Raw genomic sequence first — 15,909 nt, 5'->3', positions numbered from 1 at the left:
CTGTATTTTTAGTCTCTACTAAAAATACAAAAATTAGCCAGGCATGGTGGCAGGTGGCAGGTGTCTGTAATTCCAGCTACTTGGGAGGCTGAGGTGGAAGGATTGCTTGAACCCAGGAGGCAGAGTTTGCAGTGAGCTGAGATCAAGCCACTGCACTCCAGCCTGGGCAGCACAGTGAGACTCCATCTAAAAAAAAAAAAAAAAAAGAAAAAGAGAGAGAGAGAAAACCACGGGGAACCATTTCAGCTAACGGATCCCATCACTTGTTGGTTCTCAAAAGCTTTGGGGGCACTTTTTAAAAATAAAAAGTCTGAGATTCATCTCCAGATATTCTGACCCAATATATCAGGAATAAAGGCCAGAAATATGTATTTTTATTTTATTTATTCTTTTATTTAAGACAGGATCTTGCTCTGTCACACAGGCTGGAGAGCAGTGGTGCAATCATGGCTCACTGAAGCCTCGACTTCCCAGGCTCAGGTGATCCTCCCACCTGAGCCTCCCAAGTATCTGGGACCACGGTCACACACTACCATGCCCAGCAACTTTTTTACTTTTTATAGAGCTGGAATCTCACTATATTGCACAGCCTGGTCTTGAACTCCTACTCAGGAGGCTGAGGCAGGAGAACTGCTTGAACCTGTGAGGCAGAGGTTGCAGTAGGCTCAAGTGATCCTCCTGCCTCAGCCTCCCAAAGTTCTGAGATTATAGGCATGATCCACCATGCCCAGCAAAATACATGTTTTTTAATCTTTACAAATACTCATCCAGGTTTGAGGACCACTTACCAACTCTAGTGCTTCCCCAAATGTGCACACAGCACAGCTAAGGAACTTGTTAAAATGCAGATTCTGTTTCAGCAGACCTCAGGTTGGCCTAACAAGTTCCCAGGTGATGCCCATTCTGACAGTTTCTGAAGCACACTTAGAACAACGAGGATCTAAGCTGCACCCCACCTCTATACTTTTGTGCTACAGAGAAGAAAACTGAGACTGGGAGAAGTTAAGTGAGTAGTCCAGATCATACAGGCATGTAGTGGCAGCATGAGGATCAGAAACCAGGTCTTTTAATTCCCAGTCCAGGCTCCTCTGCGATTTTACACTGACTCCAGCAAAGAGCAGCCTGTGAGACCTGTTGGTGTTGATGAGGACTGAAGAACATGAAGCTGCTTTGGTTCACTCTTTTGTTTTATTATGGGCCCTTTGAATAGCTCATGATCTCATTTTCCACCCCTCTTCAACTTCTCTCTCCACCTCATATCTAACCAGTGGTGTGCTGGTAAATGCTTAACTACTGACTTTCTGGAGGAAAAAGAAAAAAAGATCTGATCCGTGATGTTTGCTGACCTCCATGGTATAAATACTCCCACTATGGTTAACGTGAAGCTGGAAAGAGATGCACACAAACAGCTCTCATGAAGTAGTGGAGGCCAGCTCCTGCACACCATTGCATCGACGTGTGCATTGCATTGCACACATTGCATCCTCTGCCCCAGAGCTGAAGCCACAGGTCAGGACAATAGCCGGGTTCCAGCCTGACTACAATGAGTTGGTACTTGGCTAGAAGAAATAACACTATTGCTTTTTAAGCAAGCCAACCTCTAGTGTAACTGGTAAGAGATACTGATTGTGTATGTTTTAGGAATGCTAATACAAAGAAGAGAGGAAAGATAATGGAAAAAGCATCTGCTCATGAAATAACTGAAACCTTTAGAGACCAAAAACAAGCAAACAAAAATCAACAGATAAATCCCGAAGTGGACAAGTATATAGAGAGATGCCTTTACTTAGTCAAAATACAATCAAAGAACACTGGATCAATTTGGAATTCAAGTCAACAGTATTGGCTGGTTGCTTCCTGTGTTTGGGACATTTAGTGAGGCTCTTGCACCACAGGTTTTCTTTCCATGGGGTCTTACTGTAATTTTTTTTTCTTCTCCTAGTAGAAACTACTTCTGCCAGGAGATTCACTGGGGAAGATAAGACAAACAGTCTCCTATGCCAGTGCAGAAGTGACTGCATTCCATTTGCCACTGTCCACCAGGTATTAGGTTGGTACAAAGCAATTGTGGTTAATGGGGAAAACTGCAGTTACTTTTATACCAATCTAATAATTAATATTTTTAAAAGAAAAGTTTTGCTATCAAAAGAGATTCATTATAGTCAGCAAATTATACACTTCTAGAGAGAGACTACACACAGTCATGCACAGCAGATGACATTGTACTGAACAATAACTAAAGTCTATACAACAAAAAGTTTACGTTGTTTAGACATGTCACACAAAGTAGTGCAAACAGCACTATTAATCTTATTTGTTAAAAATGGTTATACATTGCATAGAAGTGTTATTTTCCCATGTAATTAATGAACAATGAAAGTGAAGTACAAGAAAAATAAGAACAATAAATACGGATTTTCAACATGGAGGAAATTCAGATAGCATAAATATTTCTATCAAAAATGGCCTTGTTATACAAAAATTAGCCAAGTGTGGTGGCACACACCTGTAGTTCCAGCTACTTGGGGGGCTGAAGTGGGAGGATCACTTGAGCCTAGGAGGTCAAGGCTGCAGTGAGCCATATTTGTGCCACTGCACCCCAGTCTGGGTGACAAACTGAGATCCTGTCTCAAAAACAAACAGACAAAAAATGGCCTTGTGTTTCCCTTAGTTTTCTATTCTCACCTGGTCTCTTTCCCTATTAAAAGTTCCTTTTACCAATAAGAAACATTCTCCTCACCCACCACCTAAATGTTTTTACCACTCACTAACTCTCTTGGGGAAAGAGAAGAGTAACTCTTTCCCATTATCTAATTTAGTAAATGGTGCCTAGGATCAGAAACCAGGCTGCTGCAATAAGGTGGATTGTTTTTCTCTTGTTATCAATCCCTGTTGTTCATTGTGACAAGCCAAAAAGGTAATGAAAATCCAAAGATAAATTTTGTTTGAACTACATTTAGCAAAACTAAGTTAACAGATTTAGAAGCAGATAACCATTATGAAATAATCTTATAAGACATATAAGCAAAACCAAATATGAGGGCCGAGGCGGTCGCTCATGCCTATAATCCCCGCACTTTGGGAGGCCGAGGCAGGTGGGTCACTTGAGGACAGGAGTTCAAAACTAGCTTGGCCAACATGGTGAATTCCTGTCTCTACTAAAAATACAAAAGTTAGCTGGATGTGGTGGCACACGCCTGTAATCCCAGCTACTCAGGAGGCTGAGGCAGGAGAATCGCTTAAACCTGGGAGGCGGAGGTTGCAGTGACCCAAAATCATGCCACTGCACTCCAGTCTGGGCGACAGAGCAAGACTCGGTCTCAAAACAAAAAACAAAAACAAAACAAACAAAAAATATGAATGAGTTCCAATATCTTCACATAGGGATATCAAGATACTAAATTGAAAATTCCTTAAAGGGTTGTCTTTAACTTACCGGGTAAGTCCTAGACCAGTGGTCCCGAACCTTTTTGGCATCACGGACCAGTTTCATGGAAGGCAATTTTTCCACAGATGGGACTGGGGCGGGGTGGGATGTGGGGGATGATTTCAGGATGAAACTGTTCCACCTCAGATCATGAGGCATTGATTCTTGTGAGGAATGCGCAACCTAGATCCTTCACCTGCACAGTTCACAGTAGGGTTTGTACTCCTTTGAGAAGCTAATGCTACCACTGATCTGAGAAGAGGCGGAGCTCAGGCTGTAATGCTTGCCCCCTGCTCACTTCCTGCTGTGTGGCTTGGTTTCTAACAGGCCACAGACTGGTACCGGTCAGCGGCCTGGGGCTTGAGGACCCCTGTCCTAGATGTTTGATATGGTGCCTACAGAATGCTAGTGTAATTCAAGAGTCGATTTTAAGCAATATTTCTTTGCCACTATAGGCAAGATCCTGAGCAAGGCATTACAACTACATGTAATTCAGGAAATATAAAATAACCTATTCTTTTTTTTTTGAGACATAGTCCAACTCTGTCACCCAGGTCAGAGTGCAATGGCATGATCTCGGCTCACTGCAGCCTCCACCTCCCAGGTTCAAGCGATTCTTCTGCCTCAGGCTCTCAGATAGCTGGATTTACAGGCGCACGCCACCATGCCTGGCTAATTTTTTGTGTTTTTAGTAGAGACGGGGTTTTGCCATGTTGGCCAGGTTGGTCTCGAACTCCTGGCCTCAAGTGATCCACCCGTCTCGGCTTCAACCTATTCTTTTTGAACACCAGAAATATGCTAAGGATTCATTTTGAGCCATAATCTAACTTTGAATCTAAGGTACGACGACCCAGTTGGCTTAGAATATAGCTCTAATAAAGTATTGTTCTTTTATGCATCCCTGACAGTGAAAAAGTTTGTGAATATCTTGAGCACTAGAGAGATAAATGAAAATGTGGGTGTACAAAATCCAACTTCAAAATGAGAACTCAGCCCTGAGCACGGGTCCTGAACAAAAAGCAGAACATCTTTTTGTCAGCCTCACACCTCCTCTAAACCCCAATTTAGAATAGGTTTGGTATGAAGATCAAAATAGATTAACTGTATGGAGAATCTGTAAACCCAAAATACATTAACTGTATGGAGAATCTGTAAACCCAAAACACCATAAAGGTGTAAAGTGGTATAATTATTATTACTATATGTTTTTACACACCAAAAACCACAGAGTCGGCTTCTGTACAGCTCACAGTGTGAAAAGGTGTGTTTCTTCTTCCAGAAAACATTAAAATTGGTCAATATATGACTTTTTAATCTTCTTATGGTTAATCCAAGTGAATTGTAATTTTCCTCCATGGTAAGGGTTATATGTTCCCCTTTATTTCTGGAATCTTTTTGCTTTTCCTTTCTTCTTTTTCTCTGTCTCTGTATATGTCTCTGTCTTTTTGTTTTTTAAACAAACACCCTCCTTTCCGCAGAAAGCCTAAGGGCCATTATTATTGTTGTTCAAGGGGAAAAGTGGCTCCCAAATGTCAGGCTCAATTCTCTGGCTTTCTTCCTCTTCCAATCTTTGTCCCAAGATGCCTCACTGCACTGTTACTGTTCCAAAGTAAAACCAATCAGTTCTTTAAAAATCTTCTGAATGCCCATAATTTCATGTACTTAGTTTACTATCAGTCACTACATGATACACTTTTAATTTGGCAAATTTAATGTGACAAATTAATTGGACAAATTTAATGTGATGTTCAAATCATCTTGAGCTATGCAATTCAAAATAATAATTTGGATAGGCCTTAGTTTACTTTTCCCCATTTTTCTCTAACAGTGTTCAACAATTTCGTATCTGCCAAACCTGAGAAAATTCTTCATAAAATTTCAGAGCTTTTGAGCCTCTTTGAAGTGGCAATATCCACAGGGGACCCGATGTGCTCAGCTAACTTGGTAACTTGACCCTATATCCCTGCGTACCCAGACCTCTCTATTCGTTTCTCCCGGGCGAATCCCACCTCAGCCCCCAACTCTGAGTAGCTCAGACTACAAGCACAAGCCACCATGCCTGACTGATTTTTGTATTTTTGCAGAGACAGAGTTTTGCCATTTTGCCCAAGCTGGTCTCAAACTCCTGGGCTCAAGTGATCCAGCCTCAGCCTCCCAAAGTGCTGGGATTACAGGCATGAGCCATTGCACCTGGCCTGTTGGCCAACTCTTAATAGCAATACTTCTATGCTATAGTGAAATAATTAGAAAAGACTACATCCCTAAATATTTTAGGATGCATTAATCACTGTCTTTAACTAATAAATTCGTTGAATGCAAAGAGTCCATTCTAAAATATAGGGGAATTTTATCCTTCAACACAGACTTTCTACAGTAGTATTCAAACAGATTTTGAAGTCTTACGTTACAAATTAGAAAGTAGAAACACATTTCTAATCTGATATTAAAACATTTACAGAGGAAATAATTGAAAATGTCTTACCAGATCACTGTCAGAATTGGCAGTACTAGGCAGTCCTCCTGATTTTCATTCCAGAATTATAATGATAAGAAGGTAGATATTTTTAAGAGAACTAAACAGTAAGTTAATCAGCTATAGTATTCTCAGTTTTTTCCCTGAAGTTTTTTCTCATTATCTCATTTACTTTGGGGACCAATAACTTGTCCCCCTTTTGCAAACATGGGCAGAAACAATGAGTACTTTTTCATTTTGCCTCTAATGCTAAACAGTAGCTCCTTGAGGCTAGAACTACAGATCCGTTCTCTCTCTAATCCCCAGTTCCTACCACAGTGACTGGTAATAACTTTCAGTAATTATGTGCACGATGCACATTTCCTTGTTAACTAAATATTTTACTTATTTCGATTGTAACCTGTAACTTTTATAGAATCCTTGCAAGGTGACCAGAAAGCTCTTTTTTGAGGAGCATAATTCTTGTTTGCGCTATTTTTTTACTCGTGTCTTTTCCTAGTGATGATATTGTCTCTCCAGCACTCTCTCTCCTCCCCTCAACCCGTCCTTCTCCATCCCTGTTTCTGTAATCTCTTTATCCTAATTATAAGCTACTTAATAGAGAAAGAAAATAATTGTAACAAAGGGAAAATTTCCTTAAATGCATTACCTTTTTTCTGAAATTTGCAACAATGGCAGGATTCTTAGTAGAGCTAGCAAGCACCACTTACAGTTCTTAGGCAAAAAACCGAAGCCAAAGGACATCATCTGTCATGGAGAAAGACCCAATAGGGGAGAATATTTCCAAAATTCACATCATCAACAGCAGTATGAAATGAGAGTGATGCTAAGAGTCTGACATATACCAGCATGTAAGGGCCAGTCGCACTAGTGGGTGTCAGAGGTTACTTCTTCATTCATAGCTAAAAAGTGGAAGATGATTCATATGTCTTTGCTACTGATGTAAACAAAACACGGTAGGTGGACAGCACCCTCTGAGGGAGATGGAGATGCTGGTGAGTGGGTCGATAAGGAAGTCACTCTGCCAGCCGCCTCCTTCTTCCCAAATGTGCACAAACTCCACCTTGTAAGGTGTCCAAGGACAATGACTTATTCCACAGCAGGTGCAAACACTCAAGATTTCAGTGAGTGTCAACCTCAAATAGCTTAGGTGCTGAATCTAAATTCCACAATCTGTCGACCTGACATTGTCCTCTCTTCAGGTGTTTATATGGCCCTGGAAAAAGAAATAGTTCCATTACATAAAAGGAATTACAAAAATAATGCACCCAAACTCCAGAGAGTACTTACCGTCTTGCATCATTTTGCAATAGTTTCAGTTTCAGATCTGCATAGAATGTTGACCAGGGATAAGGATTAACAAATCTTAAGTATGAGCATTTTGGGTCTTTTATTTCCTTAATTTCATTGACAATAGCTGTGTCATTGACACTTTTTAGGCATATCATTATATGTATGCTCAGAATTCACTTCCAAGAGAGTAAAATATGGCAAAGGATCATTTTAATCCAGTTGTTATCTTTTTATTTATACCCAAATTTTGTATATCTTATATGACAATTGATTTCTACTTTATCTGGTTGTATGATGAGGATGAGTTATTTTTTAAAAACACACTGTTACTTATAACTTAAACCCAATTTGGGCTTCATAAGAATTGTCCTTCTTTCAGGCTAATATTTATGCTAACAATTGTCACAACCATAATGGAGGAAAAAAATATTTTAAGGACAAGAATGTCACTTGAGAATAAGTGAACACCCCCTGTGACTTGGCATTTCTTGGAAGAAAGGAAGGTGCTGTGACATGCCCCTGTCATTCTGAGGTCCTCTGGAAAGGGCTGTCGTTCACAGTTGCCTGGGCAAGGATGAGCAGGACGCATGTTTGGTGACTCAAAACATGCCGTTAAGAGTAACTAGGGTGGAACGATGCATAGCCACCATTTCAATTATGTTGGGCTATCAAAACTTTCTTAGGCAAAAGATTAAACATGTTTTTCACCAATTGTAATGGTGCTTATTTCGTTGTGTTTTGTTTTTTAAATGAGCTATTGTTAGTGCCTGTTTCTCAGAAACATAACTTACTGTAAGAATCCACACAGAGGCTTAGTCACACAGCCCACCCCTCCTTTGTGCGTTTCAGATGAACAAGGGGCGTGTCTGCAAAGCATTTGCCACTGACTCATTGCACTCCCCACACAGTGAGCGATGAGCAGTAAGTGACCAGGAAGATGACAGAATCCCATCATTGTTTTGGTATTTAGAAACTAGTAAACAGTGAAATCTTGTTTTAGCTACAAATAAAAACAAAAATATTCCATTCCTTTCTCTTCTCGAGGGTGTGCATAGGTGGAAGTGAATGTGCTCTTGTATGAGGACACATACACCTCGTTATTCAAATAGGTATGAGGAGACTCCAGAGAGCTGTGTTCTTAAGATCTATGTAGGAATAAGTAGTAGTTGCCAGATAGGGTTATTACCAAGGAAACCTAAGGCTGAAGTATATAAAAATCTGCCCACTGATGACTTTGTTTGACTTTCGGTTTTCTCATTTTAATTGCAGGATGCTCTGCAGCCTTACCATCCCTTAGTCTTTCCTCTACAAATATAGTATTCATAGTAATTCACTTAGTTTTCTATGACATTGAAATGAAAATTATAGGTATAAAAATTAGGTTTACAAAAATCATTTGGAATTCTTCTGCACTGAGGATTTGTCTACTCTCTCCTATTTGTTCAGTTCTTTAATCACTTATTTTCATCAGTATGGGCATGTGGATATTTATCTTAAGCTTTGAGTTATAGTCCAACAGTGCACTGTTGATCGATTGATTGATTTGCTTAAATTGTTTCAGTTTTGGCCATTGGGAACTTTTTCAGCCATGTGTCTTTTTGACATATTCCCATCACTGTGGATTTTTTTTTTAATTTTTTTATTTTTTGCTCTCATTTGAGTGCCTCCTTGCCTTCTGGAACTACAAGATGCTGCAGGCTTATCTTAGGTATTCCCTTCCCCGTCCTAAAATCAGCCATGTCTCCAAGTAACCATTGGAGAATGGTATTAGAAATCAAGATCGGGGCCGGGTGTAGTGGCTCACGCCTGTAATCCCAACACTTTGGGAGGCTGAGGCAGGCAGATCACCTGAGGTCAGGAGTTCGAGACCAGCCTGGCCAACATGGTGAAACCCTGTCTCTACTAGAAATACAAAAAATTAGCCGGGCTTGGTGGTGGGCGCCTTGAATCCCAGCTACTTGGGAGACTGAGGCAGGGAATCACTTGAACCCGGGAGGTGGAGGTTGCACTGAGCCGAGATCACACCATTGCACTCCAGCCTGGGGGACAGAGCGAGACTCCATCTCAAAAAAATAAATAAATAAAAGAAATCAAGATCTTCTTGCTACTGGAATGTTGACAGAACAGGGAAATATATACGTGTGTTCTAATAATTATATGTACACATATCTATAAGTATTTATATATGTAATTATTCGTATCTATATTAAGCTAAATGTGAGTGCATACAGTTGTCTCAACTCTAATCCTATACCACATGGATCATTCTAGCCTCTTTCCTGTCTTTGTATGTCACCTTCCACTCCAACAGTGAGAAACCTGGCTCCCACCATCCACCATCCACTCATTTATTTGCTCAATACCAGTACACATGAATAACGCCCTCAAAATCAAACTATACTCCTGAGATGCAACTTTATTGACGAGAATACAGTGCTTACCTACAGTTTATTTTGCCTTTGGTCTTGTAGTCTCCATTCATTTCTAAAGTTGTTTAGGTCAGCAACTTTCCTCCCACCCCCTTCAGGGAAATTATTTTATACATCTGTAATACACTTAGATTGTTTTGTCATAGCCTGCACTCCATTCTGGGATCCCCTAATATCCTAAGTGATTTTTCAAAAATTTGTATACATTAGGGTGCACAAAAAGCAATTTTTTGTGCTGTAACGTTCTACTCACCACTCAAGGACTCTGGTGTAACTCCCCACCCTGTTAAGTGTGGGCTCCACATAGTGACTTCCTTTCCAAAAAATACAGTATGAAAAGGGTGGGGCGGAGGGCAACTTTACAACAGAGAAAGCCGACAGACATCACCTCAGCCAGGTGATCAAGGTTAACGTCACCAGTGATGTCGTGTTGATAGCAAGTACCCTTGATGTGATGTGATGTGGTGAGGATGACACTTTACCTCTGTGATCTCCTCAAAACCCATAACCCCAGTCTAATCATGAGGAAAACACTCTAGAAACCCCAAATGAGAGATATTTTACAAAATACATGACCAAGCTTGCTCAAAACTGTCACCATCATCAAAAATAAGGAAAGTCTGAGAAATTGTCACAATCTAGACGAGCTTAAGGAGACAAGATAACTCAATTTTTTAATTTGTTTGTTTATTTATTTATTTATTTACTTTTGAGTTGGAGCCTCAATTTATCACCCAGGCTGGAGTGCGGTGGCACAATCTCGGCTCACTGCAACCTCTGCCTCTCAGGTTCCAACGATTCTCCCACCTCAGCCTCCTGAGTAGCTGGGATTACAGGCGCGCAGCACAATGCTCGCGAATTTTTGTATTTTTAGCAGAGAAGGGGTTTCGCTATGTTGATCAGGCTGGTCTCAAGCTCCTGACGTCAAGTGATCTGCCTGCCTCAGCCTCCCAAAGTGCTGGGATTACAGGCATGAGCCACCACACCCAGCCAGATAACTCAGTTTAATGTGATATCCTGGATAGGCTCCTGGAACAGAAAAGAGACGTGAGGTAAAAACTACGGGTATCTGGCCAGGCGTGGTGGCTCACGCCTGTAATCTCAGCACTTTGGGAGGCTGAGATGGGCAGGTCAACTGAGGTCAGGAGTTTGAGACCAGCCTAGCCAACATGGTGAAACCCCATTTCTACTAAAAATACAAAAATTCATGTGGCATGGTGATGGGCACCTGTAATCCCAGCTATTTGGGAGGCTGAGGCAGGAGAATCACTTGAACCCGGGAGGTGGAGGTTGCAATGAGCTGAGATCACACCATTGCACTCCAGCCTGGGCGACAGAGTGAGACTCCATCTCAAAAACAAAACAAAACAAAAACAAAAAACGATGGGTATCTGAATACGGTATGGACTTTAGTTAATAATGTATTAATATTGGCTCATTGGTTTTGACAAATGTACCACACTCATGTTAACAATAGGAGAAACTGGGCATGGGGTGCATTATAGTTATCTTACTTTTCTGTAAACCTAAAAGTATTATAAAGTTAAAAGTTTATTTTAAAAAATAAAGCAGAAAAAATTAGAGCTGATGCCTTAAGGAGAATGGCATTTGCAAATCTGGGGAAAAAAGAGACTTAGGGATTTTGCTTCATTTGAGTTATAAAACATATTTTTCCTACTAAGAAATCTTCTAGGGTTTTTGATTTTTTTTTGTTAATTTAAAACTGGGGCACTGCCTATGAATCTAGCAAGTAGAAATGACCCAGAGGAGCTCATCTCTAAAGATGCATTTAGATTTTTCTTGCATCAAGAATGAGCTGATGACCCCAAAACCTTATTCTAAATGTTAACGAGCATCTATTTAACTGAAAATTGCTATATTCTGAAATACTGTCTGGGTCTCATACTGAGTAATTGGGATATAAGCTCATATCTATTTTTCTTTCGAATTATTCCTTTAAAACGTATCAGACTATGTTATTGGAAGAGAAAAACTGGATTACTCAACCTGATTGTGTCCTCAAAACCTACACAGAAGGGTTTTTGTTTTTATTGTGCTAAAGTATGTATAACATAAAATTTGCTATTTTAATCATTTTTAAGTGCACAATTCAGTGGCATTAAGTACATTCACAATGTTGTATAACCATCATCACTATTTTCAAAACTTTTCTATCAGAACAGAAACTCTATCCAGGATATTCACATTTGGTATAGCCAGTGGTGGACACTGAAGCTGTTTCCACCTTTTGAATATCCTACACAATAGATTTTCTACGTGTGTTTTCTTAAAAAGAAGAAGAAAAAAAAAAGGCTGAGAGCAGTGCCTCATGCCTGTGATCCCTGCACTTTGGGAGGCTGCGGTAGGCCGATCACTTGAGCCCAGTAGTTTCAGACCAGCCTGGGCAATATAGTGAGACTCTTGTCTCTACAAAAAAAAAAAAAAAATTAATTAACCAAGCATGGCGTGTCTATAGTTCCAGCTACTCAGGAAGCTGAAGTGGGAAGATCACTTGAGCCCAGGAGGCAGAGGTTGCAGTGAACCAAAATTGCGCCACTGTACTCCAGCCTGGGCAATAGAGTGAAAATGTTGAACTTCCCTGGAATGCAAAACTTGGCTTAATTGTTCTTAGCATCAGTGCCTACCATTTGATGTCAAATGGTAAGTAAACATGCTGGAAATGAATCCATGAATTTTGTGGCTCTAGAGGCCTCAGACCAAAGTCATAGCTGAACAGGTAACAAATCTTTCAGACTCTTGCTTCTATTGTTTGTTCATTTATGCTTATTTTTGTTTTTGCACAACACTTTTAAATGTTATGCCCTTATATTCCCTTTTCTTTATCCCTGTTGTAGTGACTCTACTATTGTTAATAAACCCTGATCATTCAAGTGATTTATGTTGACTATTAACTAGTATACCAATTACTGTCATTGTTTATAAAAATCAAGTTCTGCTACTGGCACAATTTAACCAGGCTCTATATATGATAGGAACATGAGCTTGAGGAGTCGCAACTGCTGGAATTTGCTTGGGGAATTTGCCTGCCCCAAATGAAGCTCCTCTTTTCCCTTAACCTAGCTTCTCAAGATTCTCTCCCTTAGTTGAAGATACTACTCGTTACCTAATCATCCAAGAAAGATCTCAGAGAATTACTCTTGACTCCGTCCTCCTTCTTACACCCTATTATAAATCCCACATAGTTTGCCTTGTGTAAATATTTTTCAAATTACCCACCCCCCATTCCCTTTCCTGCTTCCACAGCTGTGATGGAATCCCTCAACTTTCTTTTCAATATTTCCTGTAGATTTGGACAAGAAGGACCCTGCCCCTGGGTGTGGGGCTATAGAGGGAATGGCATTTCACAAATACTTGCACACACACACACACACACAAATGGTTGAAGAACACATGGTTCCTCTGTCATTCAGGACCTGATGCTTAGCATTAGAAGAGTCAACTCAATCCCAAACATCCACTCTCATGACTAACAGTATTCAAACCCCAGGGAAACACATCTCCATTTGTCTTCTCCACATCTCTTCCCTTAACGATTCTCCAAACAGGATGGGCACGGTGGCTCACGCCTGTAATCCCAGCACTTTGGGAGGCCAAGGCAGGCGGATTACGAGGTCAAGAGATGGAGACCACCCTGGCCAACATGGTGAAACCCCGTCTCTACTAAAAATACAAAAATTAGCTGGGTGTAGTGGCGCGTGCTTGTAGTCCCAGCTACTCAGGAGGCTGAGGCAGGAGAATCGCTTGAACTGGGGAGGCGGAGGTTGCAGTGAGCTGAGATCGCGCCAATGCACTTCAGCCTTCAGCCTGGTGACAGAGAGAGACTCTGTTTCAAAAAAAAAAAAAAGGAAAGAAAAGAAAACCATTCTCCAAACAAAAAGCAACTATCTGAAAGCTATTAAAGTTGTAGGTTGGGTCATTACCTACATAAGAGAAAAAATACTGCTTCCTTCACATTGCAGAGGAATTTCAGCAGGCAGGTGTTTCGGGAACTGGAAAGACAAATTAATGAACTTGCTGTTATAGGTTAAATGGTGTTCTCCCCAAATGTTTCTGTTGAAGCCCTAACCCTCAGTACCTCAGCATGTGACCATATTTGAAGAAAGGGTCTTTAAAGATGTAATTTAGTTAAAATGAGATCATTCAAGCCGGCCCTAGTCTCATAAGACTGATTTTTTATAAGACGTTCGGACACAGACACACATGGAGGGAAGACCAGATGAAGACACAAGGAGAAGACAGACACCTACAAGCCAAAAAGAGAGGCTTCAGAAGAAACCAACTCTGACAACACTTTGATCTTGCCACCCAGTCATTTTGTTATGGCAGGCTTAGGAAACTAATACACTTGCCAAACTCTTCCTCTCAGAGAGCATAACAAAATATTGGTTCCCAATTGTGCCAGTTTCCTGTTTCTCTTTGTATTCTAATTTATGGTTCCTAGTAGCACCTCCACATTCTGGCCCTGGTCCTGTACCTGAAAAAGCTCCACCCTGGCCCTCCTCTGGCCGTGCCTTTCCTCACAGGCCTAGTAGTACAGAGGGCCAAGGTATGCCTACCTGAAGCCCATCTCTCTTCCCGCTCTAGATTTCCCTGCACAAGTAGTCCTGGGCCCATTGCCAGGACCTGTAGGGGCCTCGTCCCTGAATCCTTTCTCCTAACGATTGATTATGCCACCACTCTGCACACCACTAAGTCTGAGAGATGGCCCAGAGCAGCTGTTTGTGTGTGATATGGTCAGAGCTTGAACATGCAGACTGGGATATCCATATGCAAGTATGCAAGATCCCACAAGACATGGGGGTGGAGCTGAAGGTGGCAAGAGAAGGGGGTGTGAAAAGTAGGAGTGAGAACTGGGGGCTGGAGGACAGATTTACTTACACTTTTTTACTTATTCCTTCTGACATGGTTCTCTGAGAAGACCAAGAGTTCTAAATTTGAACGTGACTTTCCAGATCAACAACGTATATTCACAAGATTAGGAAATAGAAAGTGTTTGATGTTATTGTTTGTTAATATGATTTACAGCTTCTAAATATTTAGACACATGTTGTGTGGGTCTTCACATATTGCTTCAGGCCCCACAAATATTAAGAGCAGGCTTGGTGGTTCTAGAGGAACTCTTGAATTACAGCAGTATTTTCTATAGTTGCTCATGGAGAATGGGGAACATTTTGCAATACCAAACAATTCATATTACTCTTATATTTGTATCTATATAGGTCTAGACATAATATGTGAAGTATGATACCAATTTTAGTATCAGCAATAGGTGAATATTAAAATTAAAATTGCAAATAGTTGTGTTTTGTAAATATCATAAAGGCTTTTTAAAAACAACACAAATTTTAGCTAGTTGAAATAATTTTGATTTAAATTCTTATTAGATATTTATTATAATTTGTATTTTACTTTTAATTTTAATTATTTTAAATATTTCAGATGAAAAATATATTTTGGGAGCACGTATAATTTTATTTTCCTTACTGCGATTTTGTATTTTTTGACAAAAATACATTACATTTTGTACACATTGATTATAATTACACTTTCTGTTTTATTCCTATAGAAAAAGAAAAAAAATGGCATTATGATACAAACAGAAAATGTAACAGTGGAGTGCAGAAAATACAAAAAAAAGGGAGAAAATAAATAGAAAATCTTCAAAGAGGCAATCTGTTTAAATCTTCAAGAACTGGAAACAGTAAAAGTGAACAGGTTTTTATTGAGCATGTCAATAAAATGTTTGCATAAGACTTTACAAGTGCTTTATTTCATGAGGTTTTTATTATTGATCAAAGCAACGAAAATGAACGGGAAAATCATTCTCATCAAATCTACAACTTGGGAGGAGGTCCGATGAAATCCCTGGAAGCTCACATTTTTTATAAATGAAGAGTTAATTACCGGTGGGAACAATGAGAACCTCTGTGGTTCTTCCTGATGCTTGGATCCTCCCAGACCTCTGTTTCCAGTCTCCTTCTCCACAACCTGGCCTATGCGATGCAAGTGGTCTAACTGATCTCCGCCTAGGGAAGGATCCTTCAGCAACTTGCCGACAAGAGAAGCAGTGATGCCCAAGGCAGGTCCAAAGGAGCACTGACTGCGTGGGATTGATTACACTGGAGGAACAAAAGGTCCTGTGGCTACACAAGTTTGAAAAGCAGAAGGTACAATCATTGTATTTCTGGCAGACTTTTCAAAGACTTTAATATATGAATCCCTCATATGAATCTCCAGGAGGATTATATAATAGGCAGATCTCCCAG

The 15,909-nt window shown here is 40.3% G+C and overlaps 1 long non-coding RNA gene across 1 annotated transcript in view; it reads left to right on the top strand.

The window, feature by feature from the left end:
• LOC104006989 (uncharacterized) overlaps positions 1-15,396 on the top strand; it is a 48,813-nt gene extending 33,417 nt beyond the window's left edge. Inside the window, exon 5 of the long non-coding RNA XR_001718746.4 lies at positions 15,210-15,396. This is a non-coding gene — a long non-coding RNA (uncharacterized LOC104006989). The remainder of the gene's footprint in view (positions 1-15,209) is intronic.
• The last annotated feature ends 513 nt before the right edge of the window (positions 15,397-15,909 follow it).

Source organism: Pan troglodytes, chromosome 5 (assembly GCF_028858775.2).
Source record: "Pan troglodytes isolate AG18354 chromosome 5, NHGRI_mPanTro3-v2.0_pri, whole genome shotgun sequence".
In the NCBI taxonomy this organism is placed as follows: Eukaryota; Metazoa; Chordata; class Mammalia; order Primates; family Hominidae; genus Pan; species Pan troglodytes.
Note: the sequence above shows the minus strand (reverse complement) of the source record. Positions and strands in the feature narration are given on the sequence as shown.